The sequence below is a fragment of the Triticum dicoccoides genome, chromosome 2A, assembly GCF_002162155.2.
Source record: "Triticum dicoccoides isolate Atlit2015 ecotype Zavitan chromosome 2A, WEW_v2.0, whole genome shotgun sequence".
Taxonomy (NCBI): Eukaryota; Viridiplantae; Streptophyta; class Magnoliopsida; order Poales; family Poaceae; genus Triticum; species Triticum dicoccoides.
This window is the reverse complement of record NC_041382.1, coordinates 482,611,473-482,627,684: the sequence shown is the minus strand read 5'-3', so window position 1 is coordinate 482,627,684 and position 16,212 is coordinate 482,611,473.

The window sequence follows — 16,212 nt, the reverse complement described above, 5'->3', positions numbered from 1 at the left end:
TGGTTCATGCTCCCCTACATCCAATATATATATATCATGTTCTTTCCAACATGCTGAGCTTGCCGAAGGATAAAATGAAAAAGAAAAGGTGAAGATCACCATGACTCTTGCATAAGGTAGAAGATAATAATAAAGGATAGGCCCTTCGCAGAGGGAAGCATAGTTTGTCATGCGCTTTTATGGTTGGATGCATAAAATCTCAATGCGAAAGAACGTCACTTTATATTGCCCCTTGTGATATGAACCTTTATTATGCAGTCCGTCGCTTTTATTACTTCCACATCACAAGATCGTATAAAGCTTATTTCTCCCACACCAATCAATCATACATATTTAGAGCAATTTTTATTGCTTTGCACCGATGACAACTTACTTGAAGGATCTTACTCAATCCATAGGTAGATATGGTGGACTCTCATGGCAAAACTGGTTTAAGGGCATTTGGAAGCACAAGTAGTATTTCTAATTGGTGCTGAGAATTTGGCTAGCATGAGGGGAAAAGGCAAGCTCAACAAGTTAGAGGATCCATGACAACATACTTTATCTCAGATATAAGAAAGACATAACTCATTACATTGTCTTCCTTGTCCAACATCAACCCTTTAGCATGTCATATTTTAATGAGTGCTCCCAATCATAAAAGATGTCAATGATAATATATCTATATGTGAAAACCTCTCTTTCCTTATTACTTCCTATTAATTGCAACAATGACCAAAGCTATGTCTACCAACTCCCAACAACTTTTAATCATCATACTCTTTCTATGTGAAGTCATTACTCTCAATAAGATCAATATGAACTCTTTGTTTCTTTTTATTCTTTTGCTCTTTTCTTTTATTCACCCAAGATCATGGCAAAATAATCAAGCCCTTGACTCAACACTAATCTTTATTATATATAGCTCACGGACTCGATTACAAAGAGAGATCATAAAGCAAATTCAAAACTAGATCATGCCATAAAATTTATTCTACTAGATCAAGATACTACTAATAGGATCGAACTAAGAAAAATGGTAAAGATAGGAGTTGTGACTGTGATACGATACCGGGGCACCTCCCCCAAGCTTGGCAGTTTCCAAGGGGAGTGCCCATACCCATGTGATTATGTCTCCTTCTTTGTTGTCGGTGTAATATTCTTGGCGATGATTCCCCTCGGGATGTGGTTCTCCTCCTCGAGCTTATTGACTTGCTGTTTGAGGTCCATTATTTCCTTACAAAGCTTTCCTGTGACAGCTAAAGCTCCTTGCACCCAAGGGTGTTGCATAGCTACGGGAGAACAAGTGACACTCCTCTTCATATTTTCGTAAGAAAGAAATCTAACATTAGAAGGGATAACCGAGTTTGGAATAGCTGAGCTCTGTAGTTCCCCCATCGTGAACCCAGCTCGGAGGCGAGAGGTGACTTCTTGATCCTCCATGGCATCTACTCTCATCAAGTCAGCCTCCATCTCTTCCTCTGTTGCTGGCCCAAAGTGGTCAGTGTCGTTGTTTGCCCTTGGTTTCGGTGCCGGATTAGATACCCAGCTCTCCCCGATTGACTCTTGAGAAGACATCTTGCTCTAATCTGCAGCAGCAACAGCTCGAAATCAAAAACAGAGGAGATTTGCGTGATATGGGAGTCAAAACCTTCGGGAGAATATATAATGAATTTTTACCGACCAAAATACGTATCGTGCAAGAAAACGGAGTCCGGAAGGCACACGAGGTGCTCATGAGGTAGGGGGGCACCCACCACCCTCGTGGGGCCCTCGTGTCCTTCGCGGACTACTACTTATTTTTCTATTTTTCTAAATATTCCAAAACAGAGAAATATTGCCTTAAAAATTGTTTCGGAGTTGGTTTACTTACCGTACCACATACCTATTCCTTTTCGGAGTCTAAAACATTCCAGAAAGTGTCCCTTATGTATTCCTCCGGGGTTATGGTTTCAATAATATTGGTCCAACATTTATGGGATTACCTGAGATATAATGTTTAATTCTTTGACCGTTTACCACCTTCGGATTTGTGCCTTCAAAGTTGTTGATCTTTATGGCCCCGGAACGATAGACCTCTTCGATAACATAGGGGCCTTCCCATTTAGAGAGAAGTTTTCCTGCAAAAAATCTTAAACGAGAGTTGTATAGCAATACATAATCACCTACATTAAACTCACGCTTTTGTATCCTTTTATCATGCCATCTTTTAACTTTTTCTTTAAACAACTTGGCATTTTCATAAGCTTGGGTTCTCCATTCATCAAGTGAGCTAATATCAAATAACCTCTTCTCATCGGCAAGTTTAAAATCATAGTTAAGCTCTTTAATAGCCCAATATGCCTTATGTTCTAGTTTGAGAGGTAAGTGACATGCTTTTCCATAAACCAATTTATACGGAGACATAGCCATAGGATTTTTATATGCAGTTCTATAAGCCCATAATGCATCATCAAGTTTCTTGGACCAATTCTTCCTAGACCTATTAACAGTCTTTTGCAAAATTAATTTGAGCTCTCTATTGCTCAACTCTACTTGGCCACTAGACTGAGGGTGATATGGAGATGCAATTCTATGATTAACATCATATTTAGCAAGCATTTTACGGAAAGCACCATGAATAAAGTGTGAACCACCATCAGTCATTAAATATCTAGGGACTCCAAACCTCGGCAAAATAACTTCCTTAAGCATTTTAATAGAAGTGTTATGATCAGCACTACTAGTTGGAATAGCTCCTACCCACTTAGTAACGTAATCAACAGCAACTAAAATATGTGTGTATCCATTAGAGGCAGGAAAAGGTCCCATATAATCAAAGCCCCAAACATCAAACGGTTCAATAACAAGAGAATAATTCATAGGAATTTCTTGACGTCTACTAATATTACCAATTCTTTGACATTCATCACAAGACAAGACAAACTTACGGGCATCCTTGAAGGGAGTAGGCCAATAAAAACCAGATTGCAATACCTTATGTGCAGTTCTATCTCCAGCATGGTGTCCTCCGTAAGTCTCGGAATGACACTTGCGTAGGATCTGTTCCTGTTCATGCTCAGGTACACAACGTCTAATAACACCATCTACTCCTTCTTTATAAAGATGTGGGTCATCCCAAAAGTAATGTCTTAAATCATAGAAAAACTTTTTCTTTTGCTGGTATGTGAAGCTAGGTGGTATAAACTTAGCAACAATATAATTAGCATAATCAGCATACCATGGAGTACTACGAGAAGTACTTATAACATTTAATTGTTCATCAGGAAAGCTATCATTAATAGGTAGTGGGTCATTAAGAACATTCTCTAACCTAGACAAGTTGTCTGCAACGGGGTTCTCAGCTCCCTTTCTATCAACAATATGCAAATCAAATTCTTGTAGCAAGAGAACCCATCTAATAAGTCTAGGTTTAGCATCTTTCTTTTCCATAAGGTATTTAATAGCAGCATGATCAGTGTGAATAGTTACTTTAGAATCAACAATATAAGATCTGAACTTATCACAAGCAAATACAACTGCTAAAAGCTCTTTTTCAGTAGTAGCATAATTTCTTTGATCATTGTCTAGAGTCTTACTAGCATAATGAATAACATTTAATTTCTTATCAACTCTTTGCCCTAGAACAGCACCTACAGCATAATCACTAGCATCACACATAATTTCAAAGGGTAAATTCCAATCAGGTGGCTGAACAACAGGTGCAGAGATTAATGCTTTCTTAAGTATTTCAAATGCTTCTACACAATCATCATCAAAGACAAATGGTATATCTTTTTTGCAATAAATTAGTCAGAGGCTGGGAAATTCTTGAGAAGTCCTTAATGAACCTCCTGTAAAATCCGGCGTGACCAAGGAAACTTCTTATACCTTTGATGTCCTTGGGACATGGCATCTTTTCAATAGCATCGACCTTGGCTTTATAAACTTCAATACCTCTTTCAGAAACTTTATGCCCCAAGAAAATACCTTCATTAACCATAAAGTGGCACTTTTCCCAATTCAAGACAAGATTAGTTTCTTCACATCTCTGCAAAACTCGATCAAGATTGCTCAAGCAATCATCAAAAGAGGAACCATAGACGGAAAAGTCATCCATGAAAACCTCACAAATCTTTTCACAAAAGTCAGAGAATATAGCCATCATGGATCTTTGAAAGGTAGCAGGTGCATTACACAAACCAAAAGGCATACGTCTATAAGAAAAAGTACCAAAAGGGCATGTAAAAATAGTCTTTGATTGATCTCTAGCCGACACCGGTATTTGAGAGAAACCAGAGTAACCATCTAGAAAGCAATAGTGTGTATGTTTGCATAATCTTTCTAGCATTTGATCAATAAAAGGTAAGGGATAATGATCTTTCTTAGTAGCTTTATTTAATTTGCGGAAATCAATTACCATCCTATAATCTGTGATAATTCTTTGTGGAATCAATTCATCTTTATCATTAGGAACAACAGTAATACCTCCCTTCTTAGGGACACAATGGACAGGACTTACCCACTCACTATCAGCAACAGCATAGATTATACCCGCCTCCAGAAGCTTTAGTATTTCTTTTCTTACCACTTCTTTAATTTTAGGATTCAGACGTCGTTGAGGATCACGAACTGGTTTGGCATCTTCTTCCAAATTATTTTATGTTGACATAGAGTGGGACTAATGTACTTAAGATCATCGAGAGTATATCCAATAGCAGCACGATGCTTCTTTAGAGTTTTCAATAATCTTTCTTCTTCGTGCTCTAAAAGGTTAGCACTAATAATAACAGGATATATCTTCTTTTCATCAAGATAAGCATATTTAAGATTATCAGGCAACGTTTAAGCTCAAACATGGGATCACCCTTGGGTGGAGGAGGATCCCCTAAAATTTCAACAAGCAAATTGTGTTGCAGAATAGGTTCCTGTTTAAAGAATACTTCATCTATTTCCCTTCTTTCATTCATGAACATATCATTTTCATGGTCTAGCAAATAGTGTTCTAAAGGATCACTAGGAGGTACGGCAATAGAAGCAAGACCAATAATTTCATCCTTACTAGGTAATTCTTCCTCACGATGTTGTTTACTAAATTTAGAGAAATTAAACTCATGAACCATATCATCCAAGCCAATAGTAACAACATTCTTTTGCAATCTATCCTAGCATTAACAGTGTTCAAGAAGGGTCTACCAAATATAATGGGACAAAAGCTATCTTGCAGAGAAGTAAGAACAAGAAAATCAGTAGGATATTTAGTTTTCCCACACAAGACTTAAAAATATCTAACAATTCCCATCGCTGAAATAGTATCTCTATTGGCAAGTTTAATTGTGACATCAATATCTTCTAACTCAGTAGGTGCAATTTCATGCTTGATTTCTTTATACAAGTCATAAGGTATAACACTAGCACTAGCACCCATATCACATAAGCCATGATAACAATGATCTCCTATTTTAACAGAAATAACAGGCACGCCTACCACAGGTCTATGTTTATCTTTATCATAAGGCTTAGCAATTCTAGCAGTTTCACCTTCGAACTGAATAACATGCCCATCAATATTATCAGACAAGAGATCTTTAACAATAGCAATATTAGGTTCTACTTTAACTTGCTCAGGAGGTGTATAAGTTCTAATATTGCTTTTACGAACAACAGTTGAAGCCTTAGCATGATCCTTTATTCTAATAGGGAAAGGCGGTTTCTCAACATAAGAAGTAGGAACAATAGGATCATTATAAGTGACAGTATTTTCTTCAACTTTAATAGGTGCAGCTACTTTTACTTGTATGGGAGGATGATATTTAAACCACTTATCCTTAGGGAGATCAACATAAGTAGCAAAAGATTCATAGAAAGAAGCTACTATCTTAGAGTCAAGTCCATATTTAGTGCTAAACTTACGGAAAATATCGGTGTCCATAAAAGATTTAACACAATCAAACTTAGGTGTCATACCTGACTCCTTACCTTCGTCGAGGTCCCAATCTTCAGAGTTGAGTTTAATTCTATCCAATAAATTCCATCTGAATTCAATAGTCTTCATCATAAAAGAGCCAGCACAAGAAGTATCGAGCATGGTGCGATTGTTTTCAGAAAGCCGAGCATAAAAACTTTGCATAATTATTTCTCTCGAGAGCTCATGATTGGGGCATGAATATAACATTGATTTAAGCCTCCCCCAAGCTTGAGTGATGCTTTCTCCTTCGCGAGGCCAGAAATTATATATATAATTGCGATCACGATGAACAAGATGCATAGGGTATTACTTTTGATGAAATTCCAACTTCAATCTTTTATAGTCCCATGATTTCATATCATCACATAGCCTATACCATATCAATGCGTCTCCCTTCAAAGTTAAGGGGAAGACCTTCTTCTTAGAAACATCACCGGGTATACCTGCAAGCTTAAATAATCCACAAACTTCATCCACATATATTAAGTGCTCATCAGGATGCTTTGTTCCATCTCCTGTAAAAGGGTTAGCTAGCAGTTTTTCCATCATACCCGAAGGAAATTCAAAAGGAGTTTCATTTTCAATAGGTTCAGTAGGTTGAGGAGCAACTCTTTGCTCTACTGGATGGGGTGAAGATACCCTGAACAAGCCCCTCAGAGAATTACTTCCCATAGTAGCAAGTGACAGTAAATTTCAGCACACTATATAAATTTTTCCTTACCAAATTCCACCTACCAAAGGCGCTACACTCCCCGGCAACGGCGCCAGAAAAGAGTCTTGATGACCCACAAGTATAGGGGATCTATCGTAGTCCTTTCAATAAGTAAGAGTGTCGAACCCAACGAGGAGCAGAAGGAAATGATAAGCGGTTTTCAGCAAGGTATTCTCTGCAAGTACTGAAATAAGTGGTAACAGATAGTTTTGTGATAAGATAAATTGTAACAAGAAACAAGTAACAAAAGTAAATAAAGTGCAGCAAGGTGGCCCAATCCTTTTTGTAGCAAAGGACAAGCCGGAACAAACTCTTATAATAGGAAAAGCGCTCCCGAGGACACATGGGAATATCGTCAAGCTAGTTTTCATTACGTTCATATGATTCACGTTCGATACTTTGATAATTTGATATGTGGGTGGACCTGTGCTTGGGTGCTGTTCTTACTTGAACAAGCATCCCACTTATGATTAACCTCTATTGCAAGCATCCGCAACTACAACAAAAGTATTAAGGTAAACCTAACCATAGCATGAAACATGTGGATCCAAATCAGCCCCTTACGAAGCAACGCATAAACTAGGGTTTAAGCTTCTGTCACTCTAGCAACCCATCATCTACTTATTACTTCCCAATGCCTTCCTCTAGGCCCAAATAATGGTGAAGTGTTATGTAGTCGACGTTCACATAACACCACTAGAGGCTAGACAACATACATCCTATCAAAATATCAAACAAATACCAAATTCACATGACTACTAATAGCAAGACTTCTCCCTTGTCCTCAGGAACAAACGTAATTACTCACAAAGCATATTCATGTTCATAATCAGAGGGGTAATAATATGCATATAGGATCTGAACATATGATCTGCCACCAAATAAATCGACTAGCATCAACTACAAGGAGTAATCAACACTACTAGCAACCTACTAGCACCAATCCCGGACTTTGAGACAAGAATTGGATACAAGAGATGAACTAGGGTTTGGAGATGAGATGGTGCTGGTGAAGATGTTGATGGAGATTGCCCTCTCCCGATGAGAGGAGCATTGGTGATGACGATGGTGATGATTTCCCCCTCTCGGAGGGAAGTATCCCCGGCAGAACAGCTCTGCCGGAGCTCTAGATTGGTTCCGCCAAGGTTCGGCCTCGTGGCGGCGGAGTCTCGTCCTGAAAAGTTCCTTCTGATTTTTTTTCTCATCGAAAGACTTCATATAGGAGAAGATGGACGTCGAAGAGCCACCAGGGGGCCCACGAGGTAGGGGGGCGCGCCCTGGGGGGGGCGCCCCCACCCTCGTGAGCAGGGTGTGGGCCCCCTGGCCTTCATCTTTGGCGAGGATTTTTATTTATTTATTTTAAGATGTTTCGTGGAGTTTCAGGACTTTTGGAGTTGCGCAGAATAGGTCTCTAATATTTGCTCCTTTTCCAGCCCAGAATTCCAACTGCCGGCATTCTCCCTCCTTATGTAAACCTTGTAAAATAAGAGAGAATAGCCATAAGTATTGTGACATAAAGTGAAATAACAGTCCATAATGCAACAAATATCAATATAAAAGCATGATGCAAAATGGACGTATCAGGCTTCGGCCCAGTCGGCGGAGGAAACTTTTTTTTTAATAATTTCGCCGAAACTAAAAAATCCTATAAAATAAAATAAAAAACTAAAAATGCCAAAACAAATTTTCACCGTCTAAATAAAATATTTAGAACGAGATGAACATTTTCTTGGCCCTAAAATGTAACTTTGAAAAACATGCAATTTTTCTAATTCAAATAAAATAGCAATAAACTCTGAATAAAACCCAATATTTGAATTTAATATTTTCCTCCAATATTTCATTTATTTTGGAGAAGTCATATTATCTCCTCTCATATATTTTAATATGAAATATTTTTGGAGAGAAAAAAATTAAAACAAAAAATCCTCGTTTCAATATTTGATAAAACCCAAATATGAAAACAGGGAAATCCCCAACTCTGTGCGAGGGTCCTTGAGTTGCTTAGGATTTCGAGGATCGCAAAACGAAATGCAATAAAATATGATATGCATGAATGATCTATGTATAACATTCCAAATTGAAAATTTGGGATGTTACAAACCTATCCCCCCCCCCTTAAGATGAATCTCGCCCTCGAGATTCAGGTTGGCTAGAAAATAGGTGCGGGTGGTCTTTGCGAAGATCATCCTCTCGTTCCCAGGTGGCTTCATCCTCAGTATGGTGACTTCACTGAACTTTGCATAACTTGATTACCTTGCTGCGGGTGACTCGGCTGGCAAATTCAAGAATCCTGACTGGCTTCTCCTCATTGGTTAGATCATTGTCCAACTGAATCGCCTCCAAGGGCACTGTATCCCTTGGTGGTATATCAGCCATCTTAGCGTGACACTTCTTTAACTGGGAAACATGGAACACATCATGAACTCCTGACAGTCCTTCAGGTAACTCCAACTTGTAGGAAACTTCTCCCATATGTTCCAAAATTCGGTATAGTCCTACAAATCTCGGGGCTAACTTTCCCTTAACTCCAAAATGTTTCACTCCTCGCAAGGGTGACACTCGCACATATGCTTTATCTCCAATTTCATAGGTTATTTCCTTGCGTTTCAAGTCTGCATAGCTCTTCTGCCTGGACTGAGCTATCTTCAGTCTATCTCTAATCAATTTAACCTTTTCTTCAGACTCCTTGATCAAATCTGGTCCAAACAACGGACGGTCTCTAACTTCATCCCATAACAACGGTGTTCTGCACCTTCGTCCATACAGGGCTTCAAACGGTGCCATCTTTAAACTAGCTTGATAGCTATTGCTGTATGAGAACTCCGCGTAGGGCAAATTTTCATCCCAACTAGATCCATAATCTAGCGCACAGGCTCGCAACATATCCTCCAGAATCTGGTTGACTCTCACGGTCTGTCCATCCGTCTGCGGGTGGAATGCTGTACTGAACTCCAACCTTGTTCCCAAAGTCTGGTGTAGTTGATGCCAAAACTTTGAGGTAAACTGTGTTCCTCTATCTGATACAATAGTCCTTGGAACTCCATGCAGACATACGATCCTGGTCATGTATATCTTGGCCAACTTCGCACTTGTATAGGTGGTTTTCACTGGGATAAAGTGAGCCACTTTGGTCAAGCGATCAACTACTACCCATATAGAATCATATCCTGATTTGGTCCTGGGTAATCCGGTGATAAAATCCATGCCAAGTTTATCCCACTTCCATTTGGGTATCGGCATAGGTTGTAACAATCCTGCTGGCTTTTGATGTTCAGCCTTCACTCTCTAACATACATCACATATTGCTACATACTCGGCAATATCTTTCTTCATACCAGTCCACCAGAAACGTTCCTTCAAATCTAAATACATCTTGGTGTTTCTGGGGTGTATCGAGTATGGTGAGTCATGAGCCTCCTGAAGTATTAACTTCCTGATCTCTGTGTTATTGGGCACATAAACACGGTCCTCAAACCATAATGTGTCATGCTCATCTTCACGAAAACCTTTGGCCTTTCCTTTGCCCATTCTCTCCTTTATCTCAGTAATCTCTTTGTCATCCTTCTGAGCTTCTCGAATCTTTCCTAACAATGTAGACTGAACCTCCATTATTGCAAAAAAACCTCTAGGAACAATCTCCAATCGAAGTTCCCTGAGATCCTCTGCTAACTCCTTTGGCAATCCCGTGCTTATTAGGGTATTAGCATAGCTCTTCCGGCTCAAAGCGTCGGCTACGACATTGGCCTTGCCTGGATGATAATGAAGCTTCATATAATAATCCTTTATTAGCTCCAACCATCTCCTCTGCCTAAGGTTCAGCTCCTTCTGGGTGAAAATGTACTTCAAACTCTTATGATCCGTGTACACATCACAACGGTTTCCAATAAGGTAATGTCTCCAAGTCTTCAATGCATGCACTATGGCAGCCAACTCCAAATCATGTGTGGCATAATTCAATTCGTGCAGTTTTAGTTGTCGTGAGGCATACGAAACAACTCTTCCATCCTGTATAAGCACACTCCCAAGTCCTAGGCAAGAGGCATCGCAATACACTTGAAACTCTTTACGTATATCCGGCAGAATCAGTACTGGGGCTGTCGTCAAACGTTTCTTTAACTCCTCAAAAACTTGCCTCACATTGTTCCGTCCATTTAAATTTGGTATCCTTCTTCAATAACTCCGTCATTGGCTTCGCAATCTTGGAAAAATTCTCAATGAATCTCCGATAGTATCCTGCGAGTCCAAGAAAACTGCGGATCTCGCTAACTGAAGTGAGTGCCAACCATTCAGTAACTGACTGAACCTTGGTAGGATCTACTGCTACACCTTCTCCTGATATAACATGTCCAAGGAATCTGACCTCCTTCAACCAAAACTCACATTTGCTGAACTTGGCATACAACTGGTGTTCCCTAAGTTTCTCGAGAACTAAACGCAAATGCTCCTTGTTCTCCTCCTCATTCTTCGAGTATACCATTATATCATCTATGAACACCACAACAAACTTATCCAAATATTCCATGAACACCTTGTTCATCATGCTCATGAAATAGGCAGGGGAGTTAGTCAGTCCAAATGACATGACCGTATACTCATACAACTCGTACCGTGTGGTGAATGTTGTCTTTGGTATATCCTTCTCTCGAATCTTCAGCTGGTGATATCCTGATAGCAAATCAATCTTTGAAAACACCTTTGCTCCTTGCAGCTGGTCAAAAAATCAGATCATCGGCAGTGGGTATTTGTTCTTGATCGTCACCTCATTCAATGCACGATAATCAACAACCATCCTTAAAGACTTATCCTTCTTCTCAACCAAAAGCACTGGGGCTCCCCATGGTGATGAACTCCGTCGAATGTAACCTTTCTCCAATAACTCCTTGATCTACTTCTTATTCTCTTCCAGATCATTCGCGGGCATCCAGTATGGTCGCTTCGATATAGGCTCGGTGCCTGGCAACAGTTCTATGAAAAACTCGATGCCTCGATCCGGTGGCATGCCTGGTAATTCCTCTGGAAAATCATCCGGGTAATCCTTCACTACAGGCACTTCCTCCTGAACAATTCCCGTGAGGATATTTACTTGGCTACTCCTAGGCGCATGCCTAGATACATACTTAATCACTTTTCCCTCCGGGGTGGTGAGATAAATTGACTTACTAGCACAGTCAATGCTTCCTCCATACTTTGACATCTAGTCCATGCCTAATATCACATCCAATCCTTGTGACTCCAAGATTATTAGGTCAGACGGGAAAACATGGCTACCAATGGTTAAGGGTATCTGGTCGCACCATCGACTAGCCATATACTCTGCTCGAGGTTAACTTACTAACAGAGGGGTCCTAAGGGTTTGGGTCGGTAATTTAAACTTATCCACAAATCCCCTTGATATGTATGAATGCGATGCACCAGTATCAAAAAGAACAAGGGCGGTAAAAGACTTAACCAAAAACTTACCAATAACCGCGTCTGGCTACTCTTCAACCTCCTCCACATTAACGTGGTTCACTTGTCCTTTGTTGAATGGATTGGGCTTCTTCCCAGCGCTCCCATTACCATTTCCATTCTTCGCTTCAGGGCACTCCATGGCATAGTGTCCAGTTTTCCCGCACTTGAAACATGTAATGTGGCTTAGGTCTCTCTTGGCGGGTGTGGCTGGATTGGAACGGTTCTGATTGTTGCTTGCTCCATTCCCATTCCCATTCCTTGGGCCGGTATGATTATGGGTACTTCCTCCATTGTGGTTGTGGCCTCCATGGTTATGAACAAGTACTCCCGAGTTCGGGGTTAGGCGAGGCTTCTGCTGAGTTCCTGAATTATATCTTCCTTGTCCATACTTCCTCTTATGGCTCTCAATCTACTGCTGCTTCCCTTCAATCATAAGAGCCTTATCTACCAACTCATGGTAGTTGTTGAATGTTGCCACCATCAACTGCATGCTCATCTCATCATTCAGCCCTTCCATAAACTTCTCCTGCTTTGTGGCATCTGTGGCCACATCGTCAGGGGCATAGCGAGATAACTTGCTAAACTGATCTGCGTACTGAGCCACAGTACGGTTCCCCTGGCGTAAGTTGTGAAACTCACGCTTCTTCATACTCATAGCTCCAGTTGAGACATGGGCTGTGCGGAAAGCTTGATGAAACTGGTCCCATGTAACAGTGGCTATAGGGTAGGTGACAGTGTAATTCTCCCACCATGAGGCTGCTGGTCCATCCAACTGATGTGCGGCAAAACGCACCTTCTCAGCATCGGTACATACTGCAGTGGTTAACTCCCTTCCAATCCTGCGGAGCCAATCATCTGCTACTATGGGCTCGATGCTACCGGAAAACACCGGCGGTTGCAACCTCAGAAAATGGGCTAAGTTATCAACTGGTGGTGGTGGTGGTGGGTTGTTGTTGTTGTTTTTGCCTTGGTTCTGAACTAACAACTGCATCAGGGTATTCTGCTGCTGGATCAACTGAGTGAGCTCGGGTGGGAAGGTAAATCCGGGGTCACGTCTCGGAGGCATCTGATGGGTTTTAGAGGGAAGAGATTAGAATAGAATGAGGTCTAATGAGAGAAACACTACCCATATGCACATGAGACAAACACAAACATTTCACTCAATCAATCAAGCAAGGGCATACAATCGATCTAACTATCGTTACGAAAGTGTTCGGACTATACTATATATATATGGTGGAATACTACTACTGATGTGGTGGTCTACTAAAAATATTGATCGGTCGAAGACTCCATGATGTCTGCTCCAGCTTCGTCTTCATAGTCATCATCGCTATCGTCGGGGTCCGAGTCGGTGTCGTCGATGATGATGTAGTCCTCCGGATGAATCTCCTTGGGTTCTCCGTCTTCTCCTCCTGGTGCGGGGTCTCCCATGAATATTGCTAGCTTCCTTTCGAGATCATCATTCTTCTCCACTAGTACGACAATTTCTTCCTCATAATGTTCGCGTGTAGCCTTGAGTTCTTCCTCTAGTTCCGTGATCCTTGCCATCGCCTTCTTCAGATCTATCATGCCTATGCGCATCTGGTTCTCCTGGCGACGAATGTGCTGGTTTAACTCCTGGATGAAAGCTGCAATTGATCTATCTTTCCTGGTGCTGATCACCTCCCATTGCTCATCTCAGCGCCCACAAATCTGGTAGATAGTATCCTTAAGCTCCTTTTGGTAAACTTCTCTAATGCATCCCATGGTGATGTGAGCTTCCATACTCTTTCCTAGACTCTAGGTTGGTGCATCAAAGGAAAACTCTATGGGCTTAGTGACTGGCGTGAATGTCCTTCCTGGAACTTGAACTTGGATCATCCATCTCTCCTCTTCTGGTAAAGTGGCGTTGTAAGTCTCGGTGATGCTTGGTATTCCTATGTTCAGGTACCTAGTGACCTCCTTCAAGTGTCGTCCAAAAGGTGCGTCTTCATCTGGTTGTGCAAACTTGTTTCTTGCATCCGCCATCCTAAAGAGTAGAAAATGGAGAGGAGTCAGAAATGAGAAGAGAATAGTGATCTAGGGCTTTAGCTTAGTGGTCATGTCCTACACTCAGCGTGTGCTCTAATACCATCTTGTAGCGACCCGACCTCAAACGGTCAAGTCTCTGTGCTTCAGTGTCATCCCTGAATCGGTAATGCTGACACACATAGTACTCGAAGGATTTATAATAGAGTAGCAATCACACACTTATTACATTGAATGTCTCAAGAGAGAACTTATTATAATAAATATGGCTTAAGGCCATCTAATACGATAATAGCGGAAGGCTTGGAAGATAAAGTGAGTCCATCAACTCCAACGGCATAGCTGAGCTGCACGACAATGACTTAACGAACCTTACTCCTCGTGTGAAAAGTCTGCAACATAATACATTGCAGCCCGAAAATGGGTCAGCACATGGAATATGCTGGCAATATAACACGGTAGAGCAAGAACAGAATAATTCTATCACTACATGCATATTTGGCTGGTGGAAAGCTCTATGGTTATAGTTTTTGCAAAAAGCCAATTTTTTCCTACAACAAAGGAATAGATTTTATTTAACTATCATGGTAGTTGAAACATCATTGAGAAGGTTCCTCCAACTCAATCCCAATTAAAAGTAGTTATCAACCCAACAATATTAATTTAGAGTGATGAGATACATATGATAATCCAAGTACTAGATACTCAAGAATTGTCCATAACCGAGGACACGGCTAACCATGATTAGATTCTACACTCTACAGAGGTTTGTGCACTTTTCCCCACAAGACTCAATCTCCTCCATTGGATTTCTCGCACTACAGGGTGTTTGAGAAACGGATGACCGAGACATAGTCTTTCAGAAACATTTACTCTTTACTCCGGGCAGACCATACCAACCTACATCCCTCTACCTGCTGATCCACCTCTTCGAGAGCTCATGTAACTTACTCAGCTATGCTAGAGCCCATAATCGCATGTGGCTGCACACGGAAGTTTCTAGCATGAAATATCTCAGTTCCCTTTGAGCCTGGGTGGCGGACCTTAGGATTATCACACGGGTACTCCGAGATATCCTAGGACAACACTGGATTCTCTAGGTGCCTGACAAACAATCCACCCAGATGTGTATTCAAGTTGCCACCTTAAGTTGAACCATTAATTAACAATCTCACACGTGTCATGGATTTCACTCACCCAAACCACGTCTACGAGCATAGCATAGCAATATAAGCAATACCTAGAAGTAACTCCCAAGGGTTTGACAATAACAGGGCAATAGGTTCTACCTCATTAACTACTTCCCATCCCACAAGTTAATCACATCCTAGTCATGCAATGTTTGAGGATTGGAACTAATGCATAAAAACTGGGTGATAAAGGGGTATGATCAAAGTGTTACTTGCCTTGCTGATGATCTGCAAAACCTAAAGATTCGAAGTAGCACGCTTCGCACTTCGGGTGTTCTATCACAAACAAGCAATAACATACATAAGCAATCAAGCAAAGAAGCATAGATAAAACTCAAATAAAAAGGTCTAACCAGTAAGTTCAACTTAAGAACTCCAGTTTGCAAAAAGAATCAAATCAAACGGGGCAACGAAACTCAAACTGCGAAAGAAACAAGGTCCGTTTACTATAATAGACTAAAGTCAAATTTTACAGTATCAAAACCTTGTTCAAGTTGATTAAACAGAAAGAGGGTTTCGAGACGAAGATCTAAGCGCTTGAATCGCCTGATTCTGACAAACGAGCGAAAAGATAAACTAAAACGAAAATCGGATCAGAAATCATGATCGAAAATAATCGCAGAAAAACCAAGAAAAAGAAAAACTGACGAACAGGCTAATGAACGAACGTTCGCTGTCTGCGGCTAATGAGTGAACATCGTTCGTTAAAATGAACGTACGAACGAACGTCCGTTAAATAACTAAACCGAGAAAAATCGGCGAACCTGTCGATTAAAAAAACCTAGGGTTTTCTAAAAAAACCGGATCGGTTCTTTAAAAAAACCGAACGGCGGCTTTACCTCCGGCGAGGTCCGGCGAGGAGGGGCGGCGACTCCAGCGAGGCAGGGCTGCGGCGGTGGGCGGCGCGGTTGGCAGGGGCG